Source organism: Sciurus carolinensis, chromosome 6 (assembly GCF_902686445.1).
Source record: "Sciurus carolinensis chromosome 6, mSciCar1.2, whole genome shotgun sequence".
NCBI classification, from domain to species: Eukaryota; Metazoa; Chordata; class Mammalia; order Rodentia; family Sciuridae; genus Sciurus; species Sciurus carolinensis.
The window spans coordinates 60,377,160-60,393,007 of record NC_062218.1 but is presented as its reverse complement, the minus strand read 5'-3'; positions in this window follow the sequence as shown (position 1 = coordinate 60,393,007).

Genomic DNA, 15,848 nt, shown 5'->3' with positions numbered 1-15,848 from the left:
GGTGCCCATGTTGCTTCCTCCTGGTTGGGAGGAAGTGGTCAATGGTTTGAAAATGTCTGAAGACTTTTCTTCTGGGTGGCAGCACTTGCACTTGCACTGGCAGCTTCTGAAGCACCATCATGCTTTCTTTGTCTCAGAGGTGAAGTGGGGTTGTCTGAACATGGGGGATCAGAAAGCCTTGTTTTCTGGAGGAGTCTCCAGCTGCCACCCACAGACCACGGAGAGCAAGTAAGAATGTAATGATGTAATGGGGAATTGGGGAACTCTCCAGCCTGGGAGGTCAAAAGGAGGTGGGGTAGGGGTAGGGATGGAGAGTGTGCTCCCAGCCACAGCTTGGCACCTACTCATACACGTGGGCTTCTAACCGGTCAGCCACCCTGACACATAACTTTTGCCCAGTTTTACCATGTCACCACATGCCACTATCCTAGCCAGATTATGGGAGACCTTCAGTCCGTGAATGGGGCAGTTCCTGTTTGTAAACTAAGTGGAGTCTGCAGAAAGTTGCTCAAATATCCCAAAGAAGGCCATATGCCTTCCAGTTGTGTGCTACTGAAGGCCATGGAGATGGGGAAGGGGAGACAAATTGGATCCATGTGAATTTATCACTATCTGGGGGGGAAATGCAAATTTGCCGGTTCATTTCTGTGTTGTCCTCTGCAGGTGTGACCTGAAGTTCACTCACCCTTAAGCCTGATTATTGAATCTGTTATACATTCTACCTTTCCTCATATTTGAGAATTATGTTCGTTTAACTCATGGGAGGAAGTACTTAGTGAGGCTACAGAAATAGAAAGAAACAGGATTTGCCTTTTGATTACATTGGCGTCTATGTTCCTGATTATGAATAAGAAAGACGATCTTTTAAAAATGTCCATCTGCCTTTTCTTTCTCTCAGACACATGTAGACAAAGGGGCAAGTATATTCTGGGTTTGCTTACTGAAAAAGAAATTCAAATGGGAGGAAAAAACCCAATAGTTTGATGACTTTGGAGAGACCCCATTTAGTAAAGAATAACAATGGAAAGCTTAAATAAACAAATTAAAGTAGTACCAGTTAGAAGTTGAAGTAGTGCAAGAGGAAAATCTACTTTCCCCCTCAATTATCAAATTTTAAGAAAGTATTTTATTTTTGGCAAACATCAACATGTATTATTCCTTTCTCTCTGTGCTGTGTGTGTGTGTGTGTGTGTGTACACACAGACACTATTTGTGGTCACTTCAATATACCCTCTGTCCCAGGAAAGGAACTTCACTATTTCCTTCTACCGTGTTCTTCCATGTTAGCATGAATTTCACACACAGTTGCTACAATGCTCCAGGGACGACCCTCTATTCCGTTGTCCAAGTCCATTGGGGCTGCTATTACAGAACACCATAAACCAGGTAGTTTATAAACAAGAGGAATTTGTTTCTCACAGTTCTGGAGGCTGGGAAGTCCAACATTAAGACACTGTCAGATTTGGAGACTGGTGAGGGTGTGCTTCCTCCTTCATAGATGGCTCCTTATAGCTGTGTCTGTCCTCACATGATGGAATAGGCAAGGCAACTCTCCAGGGCTTCTTTTAAAAGGAAATTTATCCCAATCATGATGGCTCCACTCTTATGATCCAATCACCTCCTAAGGTCCCACCTTAATACCATCGCATTGGTGAGTAGGTTTTCAACACATGAATTTGTGGGGACACCAACACTCATACATAGTACTCATAACCCATAAAGACAAGCAAAAAACACTGTACTGTGTATCTCTTATTAAGCCATTGGCCAGTGGCTCAGGATTTAGTTCCTCTCTATCACTGATTCATCTACCATTCATCCACATGAAGTTACTGAATATCTACCATGCCCAGGAATCTACTTAATGTGGAAGTATGACAAGATATCTATCCTAAGGTATCTGCCATCCAAAAGGACAGTAGGGAACCAATCAAGACCCGCATTAGCCACCTAGTTCAAGCAGTATCACATAGTTCAAGCAGTGTCACAAAGCACTAGAACCGAGCAATAAAATGAACAACCCAAGCGTACACACAATTTTAGGAGTTCAGTGGAATGGAGGTATGAGGGAACTTTGTGGATGCAAGAACTTTGTTTTTAGTCTGGAGTTAGGATTTCAAATTTTCTAATTTAGCATTGTCTCAATAGGGGCAGATCATGTCTCTCAGAGGCATTTGGAAATGCATGAAGGCATTTTTAATTGTCACTGGAAGGACAGAAAGGTGTGCCCATGAGAAGTCACAGCCAGCAGTCTGAGAGCAAAAAACAGGCCTGTAAAAGAAAGCATAGCAAATTTATTTAATTGAAGTGTTACATGATATGGTAGTCTTCAGAAATGAAGACCCAAAGACCCAAGGAAAACTTTTTGTTTTTATGTTTAGGTTCTCTGAAGAATGGGGAGTTCACAGAAATATGATTGAAAAAAAAAGGGGTAAGATCCGCTGACATTGACAGACAGGTGAACCCAACAAGGCCTGTCTGTGCAGATTCTTCTTGACCTCTCCGTGTGGCATTTCTTCTTCCCAAGTGTTGGGCAGGACCCCCTGGAATGAACATCTTCAAGAGAGAAGGGTGAGCAAGTTTGCTTTGGGGCTGAGGAGTTCTAGTTTCTATGGCCCATGTTGGGGAAGAGGAATTCAGTTTCTGTGACTCACTTTGGAGGAGAAAGTGGCAGGAGACTGGAGGATGGGAAGCCAGAAAGACCTATTTTCAGAGGTCCTTCTAAACTCCTTCAGTTCAAAGAACTTAGCGTGCAAGGTGCCATACTTGAGGGTATCATTTTCAGAGCCCTAACATCACAATGACTGGGAACAATTTCTGACATTTAGAGGGCAGCAAAAGCAGGGAAGCTAAAAGGTCCCGCAATGGGTGGGACAGTGCTGTCCAAGAATAGTTGTCAAACCCCAAAAGCCCACTGAGATGCACTGATCAAATTCCAGCCTTTAGAATATTTTATGTCATGTGAATTCAAAAGCAGGAAAGTGTTTAGAAACCTTTTGTACATTCTGAAAAGGGGCAATTTATAGATACCAGTAATTTAAAACATCTTGATTTTAAACCGGTGTTCAGATTTTAAAGACAGCACCATAAAAATTCAAAAGAATCCTTAGTGCAAAGCATTCCTAGATTAATAATTTTCTTAACATTGTCAACCCAAAAGTTAGAAGGGAACGATTCAAAGGCAAAGTTAATGAGACTCTGACATTTTTTTAAAAAAACACTCTAACTGTAGCTGACATTTAAATTAAAAAGCCCAGCAGTGTAGTGGGGAGCTGATTGATTTAGAAAGCAGGGATAGGAGATAATGAGGACTCTGCCATCTTCTTCCTGGTGATGGGTAATAAATGATCTATTCTTGGCCAAAAGCGAAGGAGATGAGGCAGTTTCTGTGTTTGAACTATAGGAATTTGCATCGCATTGAGACTAAAAGTCATTCAAATTCTGCCTTTCTTCTGCTCACTATGGCGTATTTTCAAATGAACCTTGATGGAAAAAGACCCTAGTAGGCATTTCGTGTGTCAGAATCATTAATGGTTGTTTTCTTACATTTCTTAAAGTACTTTAGACACACTAGCCTTGTAGACCAGTCAAACAAAAATTGATTCTGTAAGTGTTAGTCCTGCCTTGACCTGCTGAGTGTGGGAGGTTCGAAAACCTCAGGTCAGAAATCTATGTTGACCCACCCTCCTTTAGAAATGTATCATCTATTTTGTGAAGAGGCTGACTCTGTATTGCCAGGAGGTACAATATCATTAGAGGTCTGGGAGTGGGAGGAGGCACTGTCAGAGAGCAGGTCTCAGGCCTTTAAGTTGTTATAAAACTCTCCTGTGTCAGTTTTCCTTATCCATTAAATGGTCCAATAGTAATGCTCACACTCCCACTGAAGATTAGTGAAGTGAGATTTATAAAGGACTTTAACTCAAGAATCAACTCCAAGTACTTTGAATTCTTTGAAATAAAGCTACAGCAGGGGATATATATATCTGGAAACCTAATTGGCAGAGGCCTTCTAGAAGCTCCATCCCAGTAACAGGAAGAGCAGACCCTTCCTTTTTACAGAAGAAGCAGGTTCTCATTTCACTTGTTAAAAGGAGATAAAAACACAAGTGGGCCCTCCTAACAGTCACATGATAGGCACAAAATTTCGCTGACAAAGATGTTTGTCCTTTGAATCATGTTCTATTCATTATTCCAAATTCGCCTCAGTTCTGACTCTTGTCAAGAAGCCACTGATTCTCAAAATCAGGGTTAGAGCAGAATTTTGTGCTGTCAAATTGTATCCTGGTACTTCCCTTGAGAAGTCAAACTGCTCCTGAGCATGTACGAAAAATTCATTCCCTTAGAAACCTGGAGTATCAACAATGGCAAAAAAGGAGTGAAGCCTAGCAATCCCTTGAGTCCTGGAAATGTGGTCTACATTACACTAATTGGATATTTTCTAGACAGGTCTATGTGGAATGACTCTTGAGTATTTATCTTAATTTGCTCCTTGGAGAAAAATTTAATTATCATTTTTTAGGTGCTTCTTAAGTTGGTTGCTGTTAAACTGTGTCTGAAAATAAACTCTTTCCTCCTTGATTTTCCCTCTGGGATCCATCAAGAGATTGACTTTCAGGCAGCTTAATGAAAGACAAGGATCCATCAACGTTGCTTAAGAAATTGCAGGAATCGTGCTAATTGCTAGAGGCCTGAGTGCCTCTGGCAGCCTCGCTCTGCCCACTGGGCCCAGCCATTCTGGCCTTTGCTCCAACCCTGACTGTAAAGGGTAGAAAAAAACTTTGGGGGACTATGGAGTTCTGACAACTACCAGTGACAAGACTGTAGATGGACTCATCTGGGCAATGTCATGTTACAAATTAGGCTCTAGGAGTGGCTGGCATAATTCCAACACACAGAGCTTCATTGCAGGCTCTGTTTATCTACGGTATTTGCTGCCAGTGTAGATATTTTGTCAATAGAGTGAGTATTGAAGTTCCAAAGTTGTCCTCCAGGGGGAGCAGTCTGAAGGTATCGATCAACTCAGGGAGTGATGGTGTTGGTAGAGCTGGAGGGAGACGGGTGGAGCCGGTGGAGGGCAGAAACCATTTCAGTTTCTGCATCCTGAATTCATTAAATGGAAATTCATCATTTGGGATGTGCTAGAGTTATCCTAGCCTCTGAAAAATTTATTTCATTATTAAAAATTTATTCACATTATTTTCTCTACTTCATAAAAATAGCTTAAATAGGATATAGTAGAACTAGGGGCTTTAAAATAATTTAGGTGGCTCAGTGGTTATGAGCTTGTGCTGGAGTCAGGGGACCAGGACTTGAAGCCCAGCACTACTGTTTATTTCCTGTATGACCCTGAGTTATTACTTAACCTTTCTGTGCCTCAATTTATCATGGCAGGCAGGGATAATAATATTAAGTTATAATCTAACTGTCTGTATCCTCTCAGAATTCCTATGCTGCAAATCCAAACCCCCATCCCGATAGTATTTGGAGATATGACCTTTGTGAGTATAGTAAGCTAAATGAATGCATTGTAGGATTAATGCCCTTATGAAAAAAGGAGAAGATTATCCTCTCTCTCTAGGCTATACCATGTGCTTTTGTCAGTTTTCTTCACTCCTGTCAATTTTAAGAGTGGAAAAGTTTATTTGAGGGCTCATGATTTCAGAGTTCTTAGTGCATAGGCAGCCAGCTCCATTCCTTGGGGCTTGAACATCATGGCGGAAGAGTATGGCAGAGGGGAACCAGTTCACATGGTGATCAGGAAGCAGAGAGATCTCCACTCTAGGTACTGACTTTTCTAGGTCTCCACTCACCAGATACAAATATATATCCCAAAGCCACGCCCCAATTCCCACCTCCTCCAAGCACACCCTACCACTTCAATTACCACTCAGTTAATCCCTATCAGGGGATTAATTCACTGATTGGGTTAATACTCTGAACCCTCGGGCATTGTCTCACATGTGAGCTTTTGGGGGACACCTCACATCCCAACAATAACAGCTTGTGAGATACAAGAAGAAGATGGCAGTCTGCAACCTGAAAGGAGGACCTTCCCAGAACCTGGACTTGCTGGCAACCTGGTCTCAGTCTTCTGTTTCTAGAACTGTGAGAAGATAAACATCAGTTTATGATGCTTTGTTACAGCATCCTGAATTGATTAAGACAACTTTATAGGATCATTTTGAGGGTATATGTAAAGCTCTTAGAGAATTCATAGCAAACCCTAGGAACCTTCTATCATCATATTAATGCTATTATTTGGAGCTTACTTTCAGTGCTTCATAGTGTAATAGCATTCATCATCCTTACCATTCCCTTGGTATGACTTTTATCCATAGGAGTATTTTATCTGAGAAGTTAGAAGTGATTGCAGACTGTTATGGTTTGGATTTAGAAATGTCCCCTGAAAAGCTAATGTTTTAAAAGCATGATCCCCAATGCAATAAGGTTCAGAGGTGGGGCTTTTAGGCAGTGAAGAGGGCTGTAACCTTATCAGTGGATTAATCCAGTTGATAGATTGATAGTTTGAATGGATTACTATTGAGTGGTTATGGTTGGAGGAAGTAGGTCACTGGTGGTGTGAACTTAGACTATTTCTGTCCCTGCCCTGCCCCTCCTTCCTGGCTGCCACAAACTGAGCAACCATCCTCCACCACACTCTGCTGCCATGACATTCTTCCTCACCTCAGGCCCAGAGAAATAAAGTTGGCTGACCATGAACTGAACCTCTGAAACCATGAGCCCAAAATAAACTTTTCTTCCTCTAAGTTGTTCTTGTCAGGTATTCTGGTCACAGAGATGAAAAGCTGACTAACACACAGACTTCTCGTTAATTCTCACAGTATCGTTAAGAAGTAGATAAGAGAGCAGGTATAAGTCACTTTCCCACAGTTGGGAAAAACAAAAGAGGTTCTTTAAAATAGAATCATTGTCAAAGATGAGAAAACTATGGTATATGTTCCTAGGCCCTCATTAACTGACTTGTTCTCTAGCCTTTGAACATCTCTCTCTTTTTACCCCAGCATTAAGTTCATGAATTTAGTGACTTCACCTGGGAAGTGCTCATGGCTGATTTGCCAACCCTCAAGAAGGTGTGATAAAGGGAAGAGAACCTCAAGGTTGTCATCACTGAGAGAAGTTTAAGTATAATGGGTTTTGGTTTTCCACTCAGGAATTTCTGCTGGAGTCACCACAGAAACACACAAAGCAAAAGAGAATGGTATATGCGATTGCTCTGGTGAAGATAACTCCAAGGCTGGATGCTAATTTTAGGAGAACTATGACCTTATTATTCCAGTTTATTGCACAAAATCAAGAAGGGTGAGACACTAGCTTTAGTTTAACGCATGACAAAACTCATTTAGTTTCAATCATTTCCCTGAGCCAAGTTTAGCACATCCCAAACTAGATTTGGAGAGGAAGGAATTATTTTCCAGGGCTAGGAATTTCTGGATGTCTCATATTTGGGTCTCATAGGAATTCCTAATGGTTCTGTCTTCTAAGTCAAGGGATTCTTTGTTACAAAACTTGTTTTCTTTGCACCCACTGTAATGTGTTGCTGAATAAGAGAAAATTCCTGAAATCTCTTTAGGTAGTTCAGAGGCTGAATCCAACTTTAATTTTCTTTTCCAGCTTGAACTTTTTCCCACAGACTCCATAAAGACCACTTTGAATCCATAGATTGCATAATATCAAAAGAAAAGAGATACCAGAAACTTGATTGACTCATTAATTGAACCCAGTAACATTTCTTAAGCCACTTATGTCAACAGAGTCTTCACCTTTTTCTAGAGGGTCCTAAATTCTCATTGTCCTGGACCAAAATGAAAATGCCCAGTGTCCCATGTTCCTTCTTCCCTCTGCGCCATATTGTGCAGCATGGGTAACTCATCCTACTCTGCTGATCCTAAAGCAAAGAGTGAACCACTTGTGGCAACTTGGGAGTCTAGGAGGTATGAAGTGAGGAAGATGAAAGAGAGGAATGGGCCTTTGATTTTACTAAAGAAAGTTGGCATGTTTGTGCAGATTTTTCTATGAGATGATATAACATGTTTCCCAGTGGCAACATGCAGTCTGGCTGTAGTGCTGTTGGTAGCACTCAGTTTCCCACTGGGAAAAGTAACAGGCGACTGGGCCTAGCCAAATGCCTCCCCCCATTTGACCCTTGCCTGCACCCGGCACGTGTCTTGCCTGCTCTTTGCACCAAGCTCTGAAATCTATGTTCCTGTGAAAGGACAGGTTCTCACTCTGCTACTGTATGACCCTTCTGCTGAAACCAATCAATATTCTTCTTTGTAAGAATCATTTGATGTCCCCCAAACCTAAAGAGCCCATAAAAAATAAACATGCTATTTTCTTTTGAATAAAAAAGTCTCCTACTGCCAAGAATTCTTTTCCAACCTGAAGTTCAAAAAGCACAAGCAAGTAAGAGTTGTTCCTAGAGCAAATCAAGCACCTCTCAAATTTATCTGAAATGAAATAATCAGCCACTCAAAGAAACTAACCAATGTCAGGTAAATTCGGGACCTGTTTGCAACACACATTTGAGAATCTAGATGGGAGACCGGTAAACAGACAAAGTATAGGATGGTGTGCTTCACATTCTTCTTCCTATATGAGTTGGTGTGGCCTCTTGCTGGGAGCTAGAATTACTGAACAGATCCCAGGCAGAGCTGAGATCTTCTCAGCATGTGAAGACCACCGTCCATCAAGCAGTCCCTTCATGGATCATGTACTGTGCTCCCACTTCACAGGCAGTATTTTTGCAGGTATTATTATTCCCAGCTTACAGATGGGTGGCCTGAGGCTCAGAGAGGTTGAACGATTTGCTCAAAGGCATTCAGTGGTGGAGCTAGGATCCACCCAATGTCTGAAGGGCTCCAAAGCCAGTGCAGGGTTTTAAGCACATGCACTTGAGTTACAGGTGAGTAAAACAGCTAGTTATGGACTTTGTACTACAGAGCACCGAGTGCATTATACATATCTAAACATCTTAAGATACCTAGTCTGGAGCATTCATAATATTTTAGTGTCAAATTCAATTCTAAGGTGATTATTATTCCTACAATGAAGGGAAAATAGTACCTAATACTTATTGACCATTTACCAGGTATAAGACTCTTTACCAAGGACCTTAAATGCATAACTTCATCTAATTACCAGCAAATGATATGTTATTATCTCTGTTTTACAGAAAACAGGTTTGAAGATGCAACGTAACCTGTCTAAGCTCATTTGCTGTCAAGTAGAACCATATGAAATTGCCATTTGATGGGTCAACATGAATTGAATATAGTTCAACTTCATATTAACTAGCAAAATTGGGACTTAGAGTCTGGCTTTGACACCTTAATAATCAGCAAGGACACAGTTTATAGTGCAAAGATAGATTCACATGTCCTTGATGCTGACTGGAAAGCAATGCCTCAGACTGGGGAGGAATACACTGTTGAAAGCCCTTCGCAGCATGTGAACTGACACACTATTTAGAATGAACAGACACAAGATGGCTGGAATGCTGTCTGAACTGTGGTTCAGACTCAGTCCTTGGATCTCACATCACCTGCCTCTTTCACCACCTTCCTGCAGTTTTACACCTGACTCCCCTCCTGTCTCCCTTCAACTCTACCCCCCTTTCCTTCAGGTCTGCCTGATTCCTGCCCTTGGATTCACCTCCATCTTGAGCTTCTCCTGCCTCCACTTGTTTTGAAGAGATTCCTCCTCTGGAATGGCCCAAGGCACTATATCGCTCTATGTGACTCATCGCCTCTCTTGGTTCCCACCTCTCTTCACCCTGGGCCTACCACTTTTGCTCTCAACCCTCTGGGGCTTCTGGCTCCTGCCATCAGGCTCAGCCCTGCCTGGGCAGCTATTTACCCTGGGGCTGACCTTGATGTTTCCTTAGTTCCCAGTTTTCCACACCAGACATTTTTCTGTTCCAGACTCCAAATGATCCAACTTCCCTCTCCTTTCCATAACCCATTGTGTGGGTTGGGACAAACAGCCTTTGAAGGTGTGGGTGATAAGTTTGGAGGAGGTGGGAAAGTTAGCTAGCTCTGTTTGGTTCCCACGAGTAGGAAGGAGTTCTTCAGAGAGTGGGCAACTCTGGCAAAGGCCACGAGACGCTGATAGCTATTTATGGTTTCCAAGAGAGGATAACTATGATAAGAGGGTATGCTGGAAGATGGGGAGAGAAAAAAGAATAGGGACATTCGGTTAAGTATGCAGATCATTTAACAGCTAGTTCTTAGCGGAAACCACCAATCAGGAAAAGAAACAAAGTAAGTCATACCCCTGATGAGCTAGGTAGAAGGAGGGGGCAGCTGACATCTACAGTTTATCTTAAGGAAAATGTATTAGGTCTTTTTTTCTCCCTGAGCATAAGTGGTTGACTAGGGATGGGACAGATGGTGTACAGAAGGGGCGATCGGCTGTCTTGCCACCTCTTTCCTTGCGAAGCATTCTTCATCCTGGTCAACCTAAGCATTTGTCTTCATCCTCATGAGCCAACTAATTAAAGGGATGGAAATTCTTAATGAAGATCTGGGAATAAGGACCCAATGGAAGGTAATGCTGCAAGACTTCAGTAGAGAAAATAAATTCACTTTATGGGGAAATAAAAAGGATCACAGGAAACATATTTGGGATGATTGGCAGGAGGCTAATAGGAAACCACAAAGTGGAGTATAAACTTACCTAGGCTTATTTAATACTGGAAGCTGGAGGACTGGGACTGGTCTTAAACATATGTAAGACAAATACAATGAGGAAAGTCCTTTCCCTATAGTTCAATCGCCCGGTAGAAGGTATAACTACATAGATGGGTCATAGTCAGATCACTTGGACATGGCAGTGAAAGGAGGTTCAGGGGACAATGGGGACTAGAAATTTTAATTGAGTGGTATAGAGATCCAGAGAGCAGCAAAGATCAGAATCTGAAGCTGGTCATGAGAATCTAGAGAGTTGGAGCCCCTATATTTCTACACTGATACTTCTTTTGGACTGGGCCGCTTCCTCCAAACACAACTGAGCCTGACTCCTTGAAAGAGAGTGTAGTGTTACATGATTACTTTGAAGAGTTAAAGAACATTGATTAGTGACTGGGCTTTGCAGTCAGATACCTGGGTTCAAATCCAGGTCTAACACTAAGTAGGATTACCTTTCTTCCCCATCCTAGGCAGAGTTATCTGTCCCTGAGTACACACCCACCATAGGAAGAAAGTAATCCAGACTTTGGGGATGGTACCAGAAGATCTCAGAAATGACTATCTCTCAAATTAACAAGTGAATTACAACTGCAGACAGAGAACATGTGGGATGTAGCCTTTGAATCACCTCTTTAAAAGCCCCCTGTTCCTGCTGATGGAGAGAATCACAGTCTTTGGGACAGGAATGCCCTGTGTTTCTCCTTTGCCAGCAAAACAATAAACTTACTTTTTCTCAAAAACCTGTCCTCGTTATTGGATTGGCATTGGGGACAAGGACTGAGCTTTCGGCAACAGGTTGATAGTGAAAAATGATGCTTTAGTTTCAACTTTAGAAACCCTCTTTGTTTCTTCTCTATGTTTAACCTTTCACAGTACAAATGAATTAGAAAACCTTGGTTTTCCTGTAGATGCTGGGCCTCGCCATAGATTCATAGATGCCTATGGACTCATGCTCACTTTCTCATTTTTCACCCTGGCTCCAGAGTAACGTTCTTTCCCTTGATGTTGATCCCGCCCTTAGGGCAGACTGGGCCACCTGACCTAATCAGAAGCCTCTGAGAGAAGCACTCCATAAAGGCCAAGCCCTTGTTCCTTGAGTCAGAGGAGAAAGCACTCTTGCTAGCAAGAGTGATTCAAGAAGGATGGATTGCAAACTGGCTCTATATTACTTCCTACTGGGGTATTAAGCACCATATATGGCATACCCTTTAAGGCAGCAAGGTTATTGAACAGAAGAATAATTTAGATGGGCCTAGTTTGGAGACTGTTACTCGATACTGCTTCACTGGAAGTGATGTGTCACACAGCATGGAGGCTCAGGTGAGCACACTGATGAAGGACATGTTTGAGTGTTCCATTCGCTGGTAGTAATGGAGCCTTGTGCTTCAGTTGTTCTGTTTTCTGTCTAGTACTGTTCAGGTTTGTCTGTGTTGCATGTGAGGGGACGGGGGTTGGGCGTGCTTTGGAAGCAATTCATACTGGAATCAAATTGACTTAAGGAGTTGTGGGTCAATAAATATCCTTGAGCATGTTTATTTCATTCTGTGTTCAAATATGGCAATATTTACAGTTTGACTCAAATGGATTATAATTAAAAAGGGATGGTTATCTCCCTGAATGTTTTATGTTTTTGCAAATTCTACATATACACCTCTCTTGATACAACACAGTCACATCACTCCAGAATTATGAATTAGTCTGCCACAACACAGAGTTTGCAGATAACTGAAGCATATTTCCTCTAAGAAAGAATACATCTCCATTTAAAACATTGAATCTTTCTTGGATGTATGATATATTTCTCTGATTTCCTAAACAGTGACTCATGACACAAGCTAGCCTTTTCTTGATAAGTCAGAAGTGAGTGTTTTTTGTTTGTTTGTTTGTTTGTTTCCTTAAGTATCTTTTGTGTCCTTCCTTGCTGTCATTCTCTTGTGGGAACTTCTTGTTAATATCAGAAGGCTGATGTCTATGCTTTTTCCTTAAAGTTATCAGCCCGACTTGACTCTGGACAAAGAAACCAGATAACCAATCTTAGTGAATTTTTAAGTAAAGTCTGTAGTGTCTGAGTGAGGTTTTCTCAGAAATAAAATATTTATGTTTCAGTACATCGACTTTGTGAGATCTATTTTGGTTATACTTGTGACTTTTTGGTTTTTATTTTGTTGTTTTCCCCTAGTGTTCTAGATAGAAGAAGTTGCAAGATATATGAATGCCAGGTGATTGAGATATTGCTGTGCTCCTGAAAAAATAACCAATCCTTTTAAATGAGTCTGCCTGTGGGTCCATTAACTCCAGAAATGAACACCAAGAGTCTTCCTACTCAGTCTTGCTCCCATTAATCTTTCCCCTGATTCCCTAAGGGTAGTGCTTTGATTTTCAACCACACAGTTAGTGGTTTATTATACATAGTAGACCCCTGGAATTCACCAGAGGTATATTCTAAAGCCTCAGCAAATCTCCACCATTGCAAATGTTATTCCAATATATTAGTGTCCTCTATACACTGCAATAAAGTGTGGTAGAAAAATTTAAGTGCTCTGAATGACTCTATAAATACAAGACTTACAAAATTGGCTTTCTTTTTAGGACTGTTTCTTACAAAGAAATAAACATTTATTATTTCTCCAACATTATACACAGGAACTGACAGAGGGAAGAAAAGTCCAGTTCTGAGGTGGATGCCACGGGTCACACTGGGCTCTGGCATTCAACATAGTGACTGCTCCCACACACCAGGCTTCCATCATAGATGATTCAAGTTCTTGTTCAGCAAAAATTGGCACATGTCATGGACCAAAAATGGAAACCCCAGATGCCTACAGGTCCATGCAAATGAGTGAGAAAAAATGTCACTCACATTCACGAGTGTACCCTGTGAATGGCTGCTATCCTTATCTATTTCAAATAACAGCTCTCCATACTTCTAGTGTGGCAGCAACACAAGGGACTCAGTCCCAAGTCATTCATGTCCTCTTCTCCCTTGTCTTTCTCACCTCTAGTGGCTACAACTTCATTTCTCAGTTTCCTTGCCACAGGAGTAGGCCCAGGACAAGAGTCCTGGTCAATAAGACACAGCACAGGTCCCTGGGAAGGACTACCTTTTGTCTCTTTTTCTTTATTTTTGTTTTACTAGAGATTGAGCCCAGGGGTGGTCTACCACTGAGCTATATTCCCAGTCCTTTTAAGTTTTCTTTTTAAGTATTTTGAGCCAAGATCCTGCAAAGTTTTCCAGGCTGGCCTCCTACTTGGGATCTTCCCTGCCTCTGCTTCTCCAGTTGCTGGGATGATAGGCATGAGCCACCATGCCTGGCCCTCTTACTTCTTTCTGCCTGAATTGTGCAAGATGCTTTTCTTATTTTCCTTTTTTTTTTTTTCTTCTTCTTCCATGTTTTTTATTGGTACATAGTTGAACATAATGATGGAATTTGTCATTACAAATTTGTACATGCACGTAATATAACAATATAATTTGGCCAACTCCCCAGCACTTTCCCACTCTCTCTCTCTGCCTCCTATCTTTTGGTCCCTTTTCTCTACTGATCTCTCTTTGGTTTTCATGATGCAGGATACTTTTTAACCATAAATGAAAACCACACAATAAGATGCTAAAACAGAAGAAACCTGTGTCTCCCAAAGCTTTGTGGAGCTGCTAACACTCTAAGATAAGCAGGTGTTTTGGAGTTTTCTATTACTTGAAGTTGAATATATTACTGACCAGTTCACTGATCAAAATTCTTACCGTGGTTTACTTCATCATGAAACATTAAGCTGCATTCTTTCACACAGATACACGTTTTCCTGTTCAACACAAAAACATAGATTTTCTTTCCACAAGAAATATTTGTCCACCCCCTCCACTTTTTTTGAAACATGTAAACTTCTCAGTTTATGTATCTTAACCATATTTTGAAAAGAAAAACTCTACAATTTCAAAAATACAGGGAAAAGATGATAAACACTAGCTGACCCTCTGTCTCAGTGCTAGCAAGAAAAAAGGAAATGCTAAGGACTATGAAAATATTCAGGATTCATATTCCATCCAAACAGATCTTTGGAATGGGACTCTGGATCCAGCATTGCTAAGAAAAGAAGCATATTTGATTTTTTTCCCCAGAGAAGTCAGAAATATGGATGTTGGTGATATGTCAGGTTTATACAATTTCTTGGCAACTGAAAAATTTTAAACACTCTGTGAACCACAAATGTGTAGAATTACCTATACAAGTGCCTAGATCACTTGGTTGGTTGCAAGATTCTGTCTTTTATTGTGGTCCTGGGGAAGCTCAGTAAAATTGCACACAGTGGAACACCAAGAATCTACCCTACTAACTTCCATTGTTATTGTTTCACCTATACATTTTTCCCACTGCAATTCAATTTTAGGCACTTTAATAGAAAGGAGCAGTTTGTATTTTTTCATAGTCCTTAGGATGCCCTCTTGGGCCTGCCTCACAGCAGACTCACCTAGACTGTTGGGTCTTTAAGGAGATTTTCAAAGAGATATGATATCCTTGTACTCAACACTAACATGTATGTGTAGAGTATTTACCAAGGACATAACCCTGTGAGCAACAGGAAAGAGTGCAAGACAAACAAAAAAGAAATAGAAGAAAATGTAGCAAATCCCTGCAGTCTAATGAAAGGAACTACATTCACAGTACACATGATCTAGCAACCTAGTAGAAAAGAACCACAGACTATAAACACGGGAAAGCAAGTGTTGCACAAATTGTATACATATATCCTGAGGGAATGAGAAGTGGATGTGTTATTATTCAGTGAGCCTTCAAGCAGGGCGTGAACCTTAAACTGGTCTAGACTAGAAGGGAGACCCACCAGGCTAGTGATCGGTACTGAATCCAAACATAGAGCCTTTGAGGGATGGAAACCCTCTCTCCAAAAACAATTTGGACCTTGACCATCTTTCCATAGACATAGCAAAAAAATCATCTCTGCACGAATTGTTTGTTTGTATACACACAGCATATTTCATGACAGGTTAGGTGAAAATGGAAAATGTGAATGCTGAGAACATGCCAGGTAGGTTTGTTAAACATTAAAGTGATTTCTATGATAATGAATGCATGCTTACCGAGCTGTGAAAATTTTGAGTAAGATGAATTACCAAGTACCTTGGTA